The sequence below is a fragment of the Leptosomus discolor genome, chromosome 1, assembly GCF_034619465.1.
Source record: "Leptosomus discolor isolate bLepDis1 chromosome 1, bLepDis1.hap2, whole genome shotgun sequence".
NCBI classification, from domain to species: Eukaryota; Metazoa; Chordata; class Aves; order Leptosomiformes; family Leptosomidae; genus Leptosomus; species Leptosomus discolor.
In genome coordinates, this window is record NC_141391.1 from 108,835,329 (window position 1) to 108,850,594 (window position 15,266).

A 15,266-nucleotide genomic window follows, 5' to 3' on the forward strand; every position below is an offset into this window, starting at 1 on the left:
TCCCAGGGCCACTCATGACCTGCTGCCTGACTACAAATTATGTAGCACAAATGAATGCAAAAATCATACCCCAAATTGATTCAAATTCTGAATAAGATGAAAAACAAAACACAAAGAGGCAGTGGAAAAAGTTGTCGTAAGTATCTGTCCTGTCAATCCAGGAAGGGCCCAGACATCCTTTTGCCAGTAATCTTGCTTTCAAGTAGCTGAGAGAATATATAACTCTGAAACTGTAGAAACCCATATCAAGAAGTAGCTGATTTTTAATTTTTTTTTAAATGGAAAAGACTTTTGTCTCTTAGTTCTTACCCATTGACAATAAAATATTAATAGTTAGAATAGCTGAACTGAAAGTTGTTGCAATGCAATATGTAACTTTAAATGTTTGGCCTTTTTGTTTATATTTCACTAGTAAAAAGCAAGAGAGGATGTTTTATTGTGTTAAAATCACATAAAAATTTTTTGATGTCTTGATCTAATTCAACATAACCATTTGTCTTTAGAAAATCAATGTCTACTCAAATTTGTTGCAAAGCTAAAACTAGAATTCTGTTACATTATTTTTTAATTTAATAGAAGAAAAAAGTCTTCGTGTGACACATTTCACATGAAAGAAAGATATTTGTGGGACAGTTTTAAAGTGCTAGCAAGAGTGGTGTATAATAGTACCACTTTCTGCACATAAACAAGAGTGGTGCCAAGGGGAGCTGCTGTAATAGAGGTAGTAAAGATGGAAAGAAAAGAGAATGTACTGAAAAGAAAAGGCAATTTGGGTGTTCAACTGATTTAAAATACTCAAACTGAAATAGCAGCCAGAAGCACTTTCTTGCATTTACACTTAGTGAACGTACTGACCTTTTGACTTCAGTTATGGATCTTTCCTATGACACACTTCTCTTTGAAAGATGAATAGAGAAAGTCTATGCACTGTTCTCTCTTTAAACCCCTTTTTAATCTCTCATTAGATACAGCAGTTTTAACATTCTTCAGGTATTACTTCCACAGTTTAAAAACCTACTGCATAAAAGTAAGCAACGAAAAGGATTGATGTGTTGTGTCTAGAAGATTCACATCGTTGCTACACAACCTTTTCTAGAGGGTCTTGCATATGGTTGTTTTATTCCTTTACTGTTTCTATAGAAATGTTCATTTTCTCAGCACCAGTCAGGCTAATATAAATTGGATTCTGTAAAATATGTTCAATAACACATTGAATGACTTTTTTACTCGTTATTTCAATTTTAAATATAGACTTGAAATTCAACCTCAGCTACACAAAATACTGCTAAACTTCAAAACCTATGACTATCTCTGAACATATTTGACTTCTTAAAGATGAATTTGTAAGTAGTATGAAATTTGTACTTCTTTTGGGTAAACTTGAAGACAGAAAAAAAGTCATAATTATTATTACTTTCTGTTTGTAATTGTGGGATTCAGGCAGAGATAGAAACTTAACACGTTTCAGTCACATTTGTAAAATTAGAAATAATAAAACCCCTCCAATACAATGTTTTGGATGCAACAGGCTATTCTATTTATTGTTTTCTATTGTTCAGGTGCTGACTATGCCAGTAAAAATTATGCACAAAAGCAGAAGGAGGGATTTGTAAAAACTATGTAGATATGTATTTCTTGCTTCAAAATATCCTCAACGACACTAAGAAAAAGAAAGAGGAATTGTGGACTTCCTTACACTACTCTGTCAAGTTGCCAAGTCTTAGCACTAGTAATGTTCAGACTGTATTTTCCAGTTTGGGAAGGTAATAACAGATTTAACCAAGTTCAGAGCCATTCTCAGATGCCACTGCTCCGGCCTGTCCTCACAGAGAGTCAATAGCTGAGTAGGTGGTTCTGTGCTCTGGGAGAGCACATGAGAGGGTTTCTGGAGGGAGTTACACTGCTGGGGTGATGTCCTGTGGATGGGATAGGCTGCCCTGGTGGGGCAGAGGCAGCTGAGCTTGGACCTGCCCCACTGACTACAACGCTGTAATGGGGCATGATGGCATCATCATGAGATTAGGCATTGCCTCAGATACTGAAGGATGTATGGTTAGGACTCTGTTGGGCAAACAAACCCTCAAGTTCAGGTTCATAGCATTTCTCGCCCACTCACACAGGATTCTTCTTCCGGTGGAATAAACCACTGCATGCTCTGTGGGAGGGAGTGCTGCACCACATGGACATTGCTGCCTGTATCCTCTGGGGCTGATCCAGTCTGATCTCCTGCATACACCTGGTTCCTGGCATATTACTTAACAGTTGCTGCTGGGAAGAATCTGTCAGGCACAGATAATGAGCACCATCCTTCTCATTTACTGTGAAGGAGAGATGAGACCCTGTCTTTCCCAGACCTTTTCATTCCGTGGAAGTGGCAGAGACTGGATGCCAGAAACCCCAATGCAACATAGACTCCTGTGCAGCTCATTGTTGACATTCACATCAACCCATTACATATACAGTCCGTTAGAATGTACTACTACTTGGTCTTCTTCAAATTTATATCCTAACCCTAACTTCAGTTGCAGGCAAAGGCCGAAAAACTCTACATGCCTTAATGTCATCTGTGAATCACCAGAGATGCTTGTCAGTGGCTTCTGATTTCCTTTGGCAACCGGAGCACCTGCCAGATCCAAACTGTAATAACATTCATGGAAGAATTCATAACTCTACTTTACTTTGGATACTCCTTATGAAAACCTGTTGTACCTCTTCTCTTTCTTATTCTCCCAAATTTTGTTCTAAGCCTGACCTGTAAAATTTCATGTATAATTCGTTGAAGCTGTTTGTTAATAACACTTTTCTTTTTTTTTTTTTTGGTACCTCTTAAGGATCCTATTGACACTGTAACCTAGTATTTCTTCTAACCTTAACTCTAGCTTGACAGAAGATATAAAGATTTGAGTGTAAGTATAATTCATTAAAGATTTCATTTGCCCACTCTCAGTTTCTTTGGCTACTCCTCATAAATTTTGTCTGTGAACTCAAACTCTAACCCTGTGTTTAAACTTAATTTGACATAAGAACAGCAGATCCCTGCATAAGCATAAGACATGTCTTGATATCTGCCACCAAACCTCAGTATACTTTCTTGCTTCTTATGGGCTCCATTTTTACTGTGCTTCTTCCTTGTCCAATTTATTTTCTCCCAAACCAAACTTCAGTCTAACCTGAACTTGACCTAGTTGCAGAGGCCACTGCCATGCTCAACCCGATTATAACTCCTGGGAGAGGACAGTCCACAGCACTTATTCCCTTTGGCTCCTCACTATGTACCCCACTGTTGCTGTTAGTCCTATCTTTTTCACACACTAAACTTTGTCCCTGACCTGACACTGAGGCTAGTAACTCCTGTGAATCTTGAAGGTAATTATAACTCACTGGAAATTTCTGCTCCTACTCCACATTTAGTTTGGTGACACCTTTTGAGTAAGGTTCTTATTGTAGCTCCTGGATTTAATCCCTAACTGTAATCTCAGTTTTACATAAGGATAAAGACCCCTGGTAGTCTGAAGCCCATATGCTTCTTTTTAGGATTACTATATGGAGTATAGTTTATCCCTCATATGAAATAAATATTTCTTCTTCTGCTTCCCTGGTCTCTTCAAGTTTTAATCCGGAAGAGCTGGTGATCAACCTGGTGCCTGTGACCCATAGCACTCTCTGGACACTCCTTATGAATCCCACTTAATACCGTTGCATTTGTTTTGTAAATGTGATGGTTTGGTGTCTGGAGGGGTTTTGGCGTGGTTTTGGTAGCGGGGGAGGGGGCTACAGAGGTGGCTGCAGCAAGAGGCTTCGAGAATCTCCCCCGGCTCCAATTTCGGACCTGCCTCTGTCCAAGGCCAGGCCAATTGGCGCCTCTGCAAATAACTCTATTTAAGAGTGAAAAACCTGTTGATTGAGTTCTTTGATGGTGTTTCTTTGTTGGTGACCAGAAAAGAGGAGGGGGATGTGAGAGAAACACCCCGGTCAGCGAGGAGGCAGGAGAGGGGGAGCTGTGCCGGAGCAGGGGTTCCCCTGCGGCCCGCGGTGGGGGGGCGGCTGAGCCCCTGCAGCCCCTGGAGCCCCGCGGCGGCCCAGAGGTCGCCCTGCAGCCCGCGGAGGGCCCCGGGCCGGAGGGGCAGGGACCGGGCCCGGAGCAGAGCGCGACTGCGGCCGCGCTGGAGCCGCCCGTGGGTGGGAGGGCGGCAGCCCCGGGAGGGCCCCGCGCTGGGGGGTTCTGGGGAGCTGCGGCCCCGCGGGAAGGACTCGCGTTGGGGCAGCGGGGGGAGGAATGTCTGCCGGGAGAGGGACCCCGCGGTGGGGCAGGGGAGGGCTGCGAGGGCCCCTCGCCCTGAGGGGGAAGGAGCAGCGGAGACCCCTTGTGCCGGCCGGGCTGTGACCCCCATTCCCTGCCCCCTGCGCTGCTGGGGGGGAAGAGGGAGCAGAGCCGGGCCCGGGGAGACCGGAGGGGTGTGGGGGAGGGGGGGAAGGTGTGTTGTATTTAAGACCTGGTTGTGCCTCTCGTTATTCTTGATGGTGGTGGTTGTTTGTATTAAATGTGTGTTGTTATTCCCAAGGTGAGTCTGTCTCTTGCCCGTGACCACAACCGGTGAGCGAGCCCTCCCTGTCCTGTGTCTCGATCCTCGAGCCTTTTGGTTGTATTTTCTCCATCTGCATCCTTCAAGGGACGGAGTAGAGGTGAGCGAGCGGCTGCGGGGGGGGGTGGGGTGGGGGGGTGGTGCTTTTGGAGCCAGCTGGGTGGGCTCAAACCACGACATAAGGTATACTTTAAAAAAACAAGACAACCGTTATTAGCTCACATTATGCTACTAGATAAAGTTATTCAAAAAGGAGAGCAGGCTATCAGAGAGAACTTTCTGGCCAAAGGCAATTTAGAATCTTGTATATAATTTCAGGACTGCAAAACTGCTGCAAAGAGTGGATTGTCACCATAAAAAGCTGAGTCAACTGTTCAATGTCATATTGTTTAATATGTATATAATACTTACAATACTTAAGATGCCTTTAGGTACTCTATGTTTATGAAATATTTTTTTCTGTTTCTTCAAGACATGTATTGCCATTAGTAAACATAATTTTAAAAAATAAAAGAGCTAAATATTGCGTGAAACCTATGAGATTCAGTTGCCCTTTGTTAAATGAGGTTTGCGGAACTAGAATGTACATGGTGAGTGAATTTGTTTTATTAGCCCTTATGGTCTTGTTTGTCTTAATGTCTGCCACCCAACAGTTTCTATTAGCACAATGAGAGAAAGAGTGGGATGAGAGAAGGAAATGAGAAAATGCTCTGTGTATGTCTTTTAAGAATTCGTAATGATTAACACTTTAGCAGAATACAGATGACAAAGTCCAAACTATGTTGATACTGGTCGAGATGCTTTTTAAGAATGCAAGAAATAAGGATTCCATAACTATATGTATCAATAACTCCCCAAATGAGAAAGTAGAGAAAAATGAAATAGATTATATTGTAAGCTGTTTGAAATGTTGTGTGAAATCTGTTTAATCATCAGAAGCATTAGCACCTAAGACAAACAAGCATGAAAATTTAATATACACTGAAATCATATAATTTATCTGTTTCACAACAAGTACTTCATTGTATGAGTTCATAATGGGTAGCGTTTTAAAAAAACCTGTAAGTTTTGCCTTCAACTGTGACTAAAAGAATTACAATCCCGGTTCCCACTGAAAATTGATTGAACTCAGACTTTCCTGGAGGATACAATTTTCATCAGCAAGCTGATGTCCAACAGCTCTGCTAGAGGAAGGAAGAGGTCCCCTGAGTCGCAGCATATGTGGATGTCCAGCCTCAAGAGAAGAAAGGACTTAAATCTCTCCTAGCAGGCAGTAATGGTTGCAAAGGCTTTTAGTGCAAAGGCATTTAAAAGTTTACCTCTATTCTGCGGAAGTTCTGGGGAAGAAATGGCTGAAAATAAGCTATACAAATTGTTCTAGCAGTGGCAGCAACAGCAACGTGTATGGAGCTTATATATGCAAGCAGGATCTGTATGTGCAGGTTTCTGTATCTGTTTAAGAAACTCTGTTGAGTAAAGGGGCTAAAGAATATTGCTTTGAATGAAAAGAAATTATGTGATGTGTTCAGGCTCATGTGGAAAAGCTGGAGACTTCTAATTTTAGGTTTCCCAGATATATACAGTTGTACCTTTGCTCTTCTCCATTTTGTTCAGTATCTCAGTCGTGCCTGAACTGAATCTATACGTTAAGACTGAAACATTCCTCAGAAGAACTTTTGTGCTAGGGTTTTGGTTTGGTTTTTTTTTTTTCAAAATCTATTCAATGTACTTGCACTCCTGAAATATAATTAGTTGTTTTGTCTTTTTTTATTAAAAAATTATTAAATATGACTAGGAAATACCTTGAAAGGCAGTTAGAAATACATAGCTTAGGAAGCGTTGACTGAGCTTTAGTATATTTCATCTCAGCTATGAGACATAATCCTTACTATCTAGTAAGTATTTTGAAAATGTTAGCTTGTAAAAATAATATTGTAATTGAATATTTGTGATTATTTGTCTTTTAAATAGCATTCCTACTTACTATATAGCTTGTTGCTTCACAGATAGCTTATGTTTGTTTTCCTCTACATCAGTAACAAAGGCCTGGGATCCTAATACAGAAAGTGCAGCAAAATATCTATCTTTCTGTCTTCAAGAGCTATCAGCTAATGAGATCTGACTGTTTTGGGAAAGCGTATCTCCAACAGCCTTTAAATGGAATTTAGGATCATGTCTAATTTTGGGTACTTTTGACATCGGGAGAATATGTATGTGGCAATTTAGGGTAATGTAGTCTAATATAACTGGTTGATTCTTTTTCTTAAATGACTTTGAGCAGTAAAAATTTCTCTGCGTCAATGAACAATTCCTTTTTAGTGATATGAAGACAAAGTTAGACATAATAATTCATTTTAATTCCCAAATAACTATTTCACTATGTTCTATTTTCTTTAGGAATAACATATATGTATTCTCTGTATGTATATGAGATCTAGTCAGAATATGTCTGGAAGATTTTTTTTTCTTTGATTACTCTGCTAACTGAAAAAATTAAGTCTAAAATAAACTAAAACTACATGGGAGTTTTGGTCAAATATGCTGATCATTCAGTCCAATTTATTCCCTCTTTCAAAAGCATTTTAATTAATGGACTAAAGTTATATCAACTGAAGAGTTAAGGTAGAAATATTTTTTTCCTAGTACTTGGGCTGACATATGGCAGGAGAACCTATATTTAGGAGAATATTTGCAAGGGAAAATAAGAGCTCCTGTAGCAAAGATACAAGAGTGAGGACAAAGAATTGTAGGATTTTCTTTCTTTTTTTTATTTTATTTGGTTCTTCCCCATCTTCTAGCAGAAAGGAGACTCAGAAGTTCTGTATATAATATATTATTTAATACATTTCCTTACTTTCCTATAGTACTTCAAAAACACCAGGTGTGTCTGGTCCATGTTGAAATTCTGGGAACGCCATATTGCAAAGAACAGTTGCATCAGGATTTTGCTCTACAGATTTTTGTCTAATTGGTCCCTGAGGTGGCCATGCATGTAAAATGGTTGCTGCATAAGGCAGTAGCAGTAGTATATTTCAAAACACTAAAAGTTATTGTCTCCCCTCTCTTTCCCATCAGTAATGGTGAACTTTTTAAAAAAATCACAGGGCTTCTGAGAGGCTGAGGTAAGAGTGCAATAGGGCCTTCCCCACTCTCTCCCTCTTTCTCCTAGCCCATGTAATTTAATAATTATCTTAATCAAATCCCATTTATGAGTGATTTAACCTCATGGCACAAACTGCAATAAAAAGTATCAGGAGGCCATCCACGCGCCAGTACAAGTAGTTGTAGAGACCCATCTCCTCCCCAGTAACTCAGTAACGGCAGCACTGGCTCAGCCCAAGGGCCCATGTGGCACAGCAGCCTACCTCCTGCAGCAGCTACACACAGGCGTGTAAGGAAGAGAGAAAACGGATTAAATGATACTTTCAAATGATGCTTCCCCCCACAAATTCTGCTTGCCTCCAGCTGCTTTCAGCTTTGGAGGTTTCCTGAACCTGCTGTGTTTTTTCTACTTAAAAACTCTCAATGACCTTTCAATGAATGCTTCTCCAGTCTTCCATCAAATCCATGTGAACTGTCAGTATCTACACTACCCTCAGCAGGGATTTACACAGGACTCTTGCTCTGTGAAAAGCTGATTAATCTTACTAAGTGTTTTCAGCCTTGTTCCTCCTACTTTCATACTTCCACTAGTAGGCTCCTAGTGCTTGTATTAGAAGATGTGACAGATGATCAGGACTTCTCTGTGCTCCTGAATTTTGTAGATCTCTCATATACCGTACCAAACTGTCTGTTTCCGATTAGTCATTCTTAATCCTCCTTTTTTTCCAATTTTAATCCCTCCAAGACAGGGAAGTCAGTGCTTCACAGAAAAGTGAATCATGGACTTACGTGGTGGTGTAATGTTATTTTCAGAAGTGGTTTTGTTGTTTCTTAATAGCTTCTAACAATAGATTTATTTTTGCCAGCTAATGAGTTTTGAGATCATATTTTCATTAAGCTGAGGCAGCCTCAAGATGTCACTCATGTTTGGTAATGGTCTACAAAAAGCATGACATTCCATATGTAAACTTAAGTTTAATCCTTCATGAATTACATAAATTAAGAAGTATTACTTACACAACTTTCAATTATGTGCCTGTCTATAATAAATTTTGTTAGCCGTTTTACTGTCACTTAGGATCAAAACTTACTTTTGGAGTTTATTAATTTCCTTTGTCTTCATTGCCATCAGTAACTCGATATGTTTAGAAAACTTTCCTTCTTACTAACCCTTCTACACCTTTTTTTATTTTGGCAACTGAATATATACTACTATCAGTTTCCCAATCTTTAACCAGTTATTTATCTGTATCATAACCTTCTTCTCGTCCCATGGTTGTTTGGTTTCTTTAAAGCTTTTAATAAAACTTTTTGGTGAAAGCCTTCTTGAAATGTAAGACTACAAGGCTTTTAGCCTTGCAAAGAACTTCAAGAGGTTTGTAAGCAGGATTTCTTCAAAAATGTATTGACTTTTTTCAAGACTCTCAGACCTTGGCATCCATTATTTGATATGTTTTGGGGTATTTAATAGACATTTGGTTTATGGGCCTCCAGTTACCTGGATAGTACCTGGAGCTTTCTTTCCTATTTCCTTTTAGTTTGGTGCAACTTTTATCACAGGACACAAAAGTGGTGTTAAGTAAGAAGTTAAAGACCACAATTAGAAATTCTATTTGACTGCTATCTGGTCCTAGAAGTTTCTTGTTATTGGTTTTGTTAACTTAATTCTCTAACCTGATTCATAGTCACTTCAACTTCAGGCAAATCTGCTGAGCCTCCCACAAGGAGCTCCAGCATGGACCTCTGTTTGGACTTTTTCTCCTCAGTGAACAGTAATTAAAAAAAAAAAAAAAAATCACTGCCTTTTTTCAAGAGTCTTTCCTCTTTGAAGGCTCATTTTGTACACTGGTCATCAGCTGGCTATGTGTACAGTCTGTCATATTTTTGCTTCAGCTATATTTGCAAACAGTGTTTGTTCAGAACTTCTTTTTCATTTAACCTCCCAGATTTTGATTCTATTTTCTTCATCTAGATGCAATTTTCTCTTTCTGGAATATGCTGCTTCTTTCTAATACCTTCCCTTACTATTCTACTTAATCATATCAACAACTTCTTATTCTGTCTTAATAAGTAATGTGCACTGATGCTTTGCTAACAGTATGGTGTTCTTCAGTGCTCTTCTCACTGCCTAAAAGGATTAAAGCTTAGTTATCCCTCTTATCCTCTTTTTAACAAGCTTCCTAACTTTTTCATAATTCCATCTTTCAGGTTAAGTGCACTCACAGGGGTTTTAGATTGATTCTATGGGGATATCAAATTTTAATACACCGTATTTGGTTTTACAGAATAGTGTGCCAAGTGGATGATATCAGTTTGGATCCTGCACACTATTTGGTATGAAATGAAGTGTTTCATTTTCTCTCTTGGGCTGCATAACTGCTATCCTTGAAACAATCAAGGATATTGTATAAAAATACTTTTTCTGGACAAAATCTATGCTGGAATGTGAAAGCTGCCTGAGCAATGATAAAAGAGATCTGGCAATAAGGGTTCAGAGCTGCACCAGGGGAGGTTCAGCCTGGACATGAGGAAGCATTTCTTTATTGAGAGGGTGGTCAAACACTGGAACAGGCTTCCTGGAGAGGCGGTCGATGCCCCAAGCCTGTCGATGTTTAAGAGGCTTTTGGACTATGCCCTTTGATAACATGCTTTAACTTTTTGGTCAGCCCTGAATTGGTCAGGCAGTCAGGTCCTTTCCAACTGAAATGATTCTACTCCTATTCTAATATGCATCAGTTTTCTCTGTTTGTCTTTTTTTCTTTGTCCTTTTTTTTTTTTTTTTCCCCTGGGGGAAAGAAAGGGTTTCTAAGTTGAATCCAAACCCTTTTCCTCCTTTTTCTGAGTGGAGATGACATGTTCTACAAATGAAAAGCAATGTGCAACTAGTGTAGTGAGGTTTTTGCCTTTGCAGACAAAGGCAAAAAACTAGTTTTCCAGGTATGATATTAATATTATAAAGGTCAGTTTGGTTGCAGCTGTAAGAAATGCTTCAATATCTGTACTTTTATTTTTTTTTAAATGTGTGTCCATGTATTAAGTCTAATTAGATGCCAGCATTCAAAGCAAGGGTAACTGACACAGTATAGCAGTAAATATATGTTAATATTTAGGTAGAAATAGACTGCAAAACTTAATTTTACATTAGCATAATGTGTAGATTACTTTTGCATATGTAATGTATATTTAATATATATGAAAAAGGGTATGAGTTGTTAACATTCAAACTTCTGAAGTCAATTAATTAAATCAACATTCTGACTTCATATTTAAATAGTATTTTTTATATAGCAGTTTGAGGTATCAGCAATTAGCATATTGTTGTAATAACAGACAGCAATATTGGTTTTTTTTTTGTTATTTATTGGCAATTTGAAATAGGTGGTACCTATCAAGTCTTAATGTTCCAAAACAGATCATTAAATATCAAATTTACTGGTGCTTTATGCGAAAACGTTTTCATGTTTATAAGGTAATCCATAGAAACCTTGTCTTAAAACTACTATTTTTTTACTTAACTTGCGGAAGTCAACAAATACATTTGTGTAAGTAATACGTTGTTGTAGGAGTGCTCTAAAATATTCTCATTTCTATAGTGTTGATGTGTAGCTATCTGTAACACTACAATTTACTGTTTTCCCATAATGATGGAAAAAATGGTGGTAAAAAGTTTGCCGTTATGAAAGGTTTTGTTTGCCCTGAGACTCTTACAACATTTTTTATTAGCTGGTAGTTGTATTGTTCACAAAATACAGGATTTTGAAATCTGTTTTTGCATTATTATCTCCTGCAATGAGCTTCAAGTGTAACTGCTCCCAAATATTTTTAAAGAGTTTGATAAAGCAGTACTAATTCAGCAATAAGTATGACTTTGCATAGTGTGAGATACTTAGTGAGGCCCCAATGCATAATGGCCATTTCAGTTCAAGCTAGTTCTTTTTTGATGCCATGGGCCAAATGCTCTGCAGCCCCTTGAGCTCATTACATGCTCTCCTGGAGCATGCATCTGGTTTCCTGTCATTGAGAAGTTGGCGTCTCAGACTGTGCCACAGTGAGAATCAGAGTGCAATAAATAGGAGGAGAAAAAGAAAATTGCTTCAGTGGTGTTACAGATGCACTTTTAACTATTTGGCCAAATCATCAGGAACTTTTCAGAAGTAAAAAAGGTAATTTTTTTGTCATAACACAGTCACAGTTCAGATGTTGTGTACTCATATACCTCAGGACTTTCATGCTTATAATCATGCCTGTCCATGATGGTATGCCTGTATTTGAAATGTATAGTATGTATATTAAAACACCAAAGAAGTGCACTCAATTCACAGAGGAATCCATGGAAACTTTTACAAGGAATATTCTTGGAAATGCAGGACCTTAAGACTTATAATATTATGTAATATATATATATTTTATATATTGTTTGTCTCGATATTGACCTTAACCTTTATTTATTATTCATCAAGTTTTTGTTCCCTTCAGTTTTAATGTCATTTTCCCTGTCATAGACAATGTGAGCTAAGCGATGCCTAAAGCCTATTTAAAAATACTTTCATGTCAGAGGATCAATATTCCCCATTTGTGTCTGGTTATAAAGGGTGGAAAGTAACCCATAAATACATTGAGAGTAAAAATGTGTTTGAAAGAGGATGAGAGTGTTAAAGCTCTAATAAAGGGGAACAGCTTTCCATGCAACTTTTTCCCTTATCTGCAAGAAACCCTCTCTCTCTCTTTTAATAGAGAGGACTGTCTGAATTCATGAAATGTCATTCAAAGTTTTCACATTGCCTTGTATATCTCCTTGCATAGCTTTAAAACCTAAAAGACTGTGTAAAAACAAAGACACAGAAACAAACAAACAAAACCACCAAAAAAGCCCCAAACCTGACCTTGGTAGCTGATTTGTAGGGGTTAGTAGTTGTATTAAAAAGTGGCACTTGATCCTGGGTATACTGAAGGAACATTCTGAAGTTTTCTTTCATGGAGGATTTGTCTTTTTGTTTTCTTTTAATATAACACCACACTGAGTGTAAAGTAAGGGGGAACTTTATTTGGTGGAAGAAATAGCATGGCTAGTGAATGTTTATACAGATATTGATACATATAGATTTACTGGTGGCATGGTGGCTTTGTTTTCATGCATTTCAAGACTTGGAAACGCTCCTCCAACTGTTGTTTAAAAATACAGCTATATATTGGGTGTGGCTGGGATGGAGTTATCTTTCCCCACAGCAGCCCTCATAGTCCTGTGCTTTGTATTCATAGCTAGAACAGTGTTGGTAGCACATCAATACTTTGGCTACTGCTGAGCAGTCCTCGCACAGCGTCAAGGCTATCTCCAACCACCCATCTGCCTCCTTCCTCTCCCAAAGGCTAGTAGGCTGGGGGTGGCCAAGGGTGAGAGATTGGGTTGGGACATAGACAGGTCAGCTGACCCCAACTGACCAAAGGCATAACCCATTATGACATTCCATACCACATTACATGCTCTGCAATAAAAGCTAAGAGAAGGGGGCTGGGGGGGCATTCTTTATCAGGGAATTTGGCTCCTGAAGCAACTCTACATGTACTGAGGCCCTAATTCCCAGGCAATGGCTGGAGATCTGCTGCTGATGGGAAGTAGAGAATAAATCTTTTTTGTTTTCCTTTGCTTCTGCATGCAGCCTTTGCTTTTCTTTCTTTTTAAACAGGCTTTATTTTAACCCACGAGCCTTTCATGTTACTTTTCTCCCCAATCCTGATGAGGAGGGAGAGTGAGAGGCTGTTTTTCGAGTCAGAGTTAGTCATCGTGGTGGGTTGATGGCTGTCTGACAGATGCCTGCCCAGCTGCTTCACTCCTCCACCTCAAAAGGACAGGGGAAGAAAATAAGATGGAAAACTCGTGGGTTGAGATAAAGGCAGGGAGATCACTTACCAGTTACCGTCACTGGCAAAACCGACTCAACTTCAGTAAAATTAATTTAATTAAAAATGGATTTGGATAGTGAGAAATAAAGAAAAATCAAACAACAACTTATCCACCTGCATCTTTCCCAGGATCAACTTCACTCTTTCATCGCCAACTCCTCCTGCTTCTAGCCAACCCCACATGCACTCCCCACATGGCACCGGTGGGGATGCAGAAGGGAGCATTGTGCTCAGTCCATACCAGTTGGTTCCTGACCCTCCTTCCTGAGGGGAGCCACAATGCAGCCCTCCTGCCAACACTTTGATACCTACACCAGTAGGTACAGCCATCTAAAAAGTGAGGGTGTCTTGGCAGTCAGCGCAGAGCCCAGTTTCCCAGGCTGTGTAAGCCATCACTGTCAGCTTCCTGACCTCACTGTCACATGTCTGAGAGAAGTTAACTATGGACTTAAGGTTTCTCTGATGGGATTTCTTGTCAAATTACTTCTTGTAAGATTGCTATTGTATAGTTTTCCCCACAAAGTTGTCCACATCCAACCAGCTTAAGTAAAATATATGTTTGACTAGTTACAGGTGGGCGGCAGCTAAATTGATACGGGCTCAATTTCGAAATGGCAACCAATTTTCAGTCTGATAGAGCAACCAATATTTTTATTTTGATGTAGCAATTTAGATGTAGCAATAACATTTGAAGAAGCGACGGATTTTTCAGAAAACTTTAAAGACTCCAATCATGCATTTATTTAGCTGTAACAATCAGATTGGTCACTCAGCCCACCAGAGATGGGCATATAATCAGAGCAGGACCATCAGCCTTGAATAATCATCAGCCTCAAAAAAAACCTATTCTTGTGAATCACTTTAGTCTAGTCACTTGAAAGTGTTCTATCTATTGTATGTATTAAAATTGTATTACCTAAACAGGCAATCAGTGGAAAATTGTGATTACCATTTTCTCTGATAAATTGCTTACATACACTGCTATTTAGTTGCTGCTTTCTTTTACAAATGTTACTTTCCTACTGTTCCATATCTGTTTTTACCTATGTCAAAACAAAGAACATATAAGAACACTGTATAAAGAGGTTTTTTATTCTGCTTCCACTTGTATGGTGCCTTTTTTTTTTACCTCTGAAGGCATTAATATTTTTTTCATTAAATTTTTGTTGAAATATTTTGAAATATAGTCATTAACTTGCTATATTTATGACTGGTTGTTCTAGGTCACACATTGCTTGAAGCAGACCTCTATTAACATGTAAATTGCAGTTTCACACCAGTGGCCTCTTTAAAGTCAAAGGGGAAATAAAGTTTTTAGATTAGAGTTGGACAGTTAGCATACCAAGAAGGAGTGTGTTTAGATCACTATTGAGTTTGCATTAATATTCTAAGTGGATTTCTTTCTTTAATCCCAAGTAAGGTACTGTATTAGTTAAAGATTTGTTCTTCCAAGTGGCAATACTTTGTGTAATACTTGTTTTTCTCTTTTTCCTTGCCATTGTTTTGCTTTTTCTTGCTCGATTAAAAATATAGATTTGGAAGGACCGGGTCACCAGTTTGAAGTCTTTGCTGTAAAAGCAGCTGTAATCAACATAATCAATAATTAATGTTAAAACATGTCTTCATGAATTTGAGTTTGAATCTTGTTCACATGGTGGACATTCTTACTCTAATTTCTGT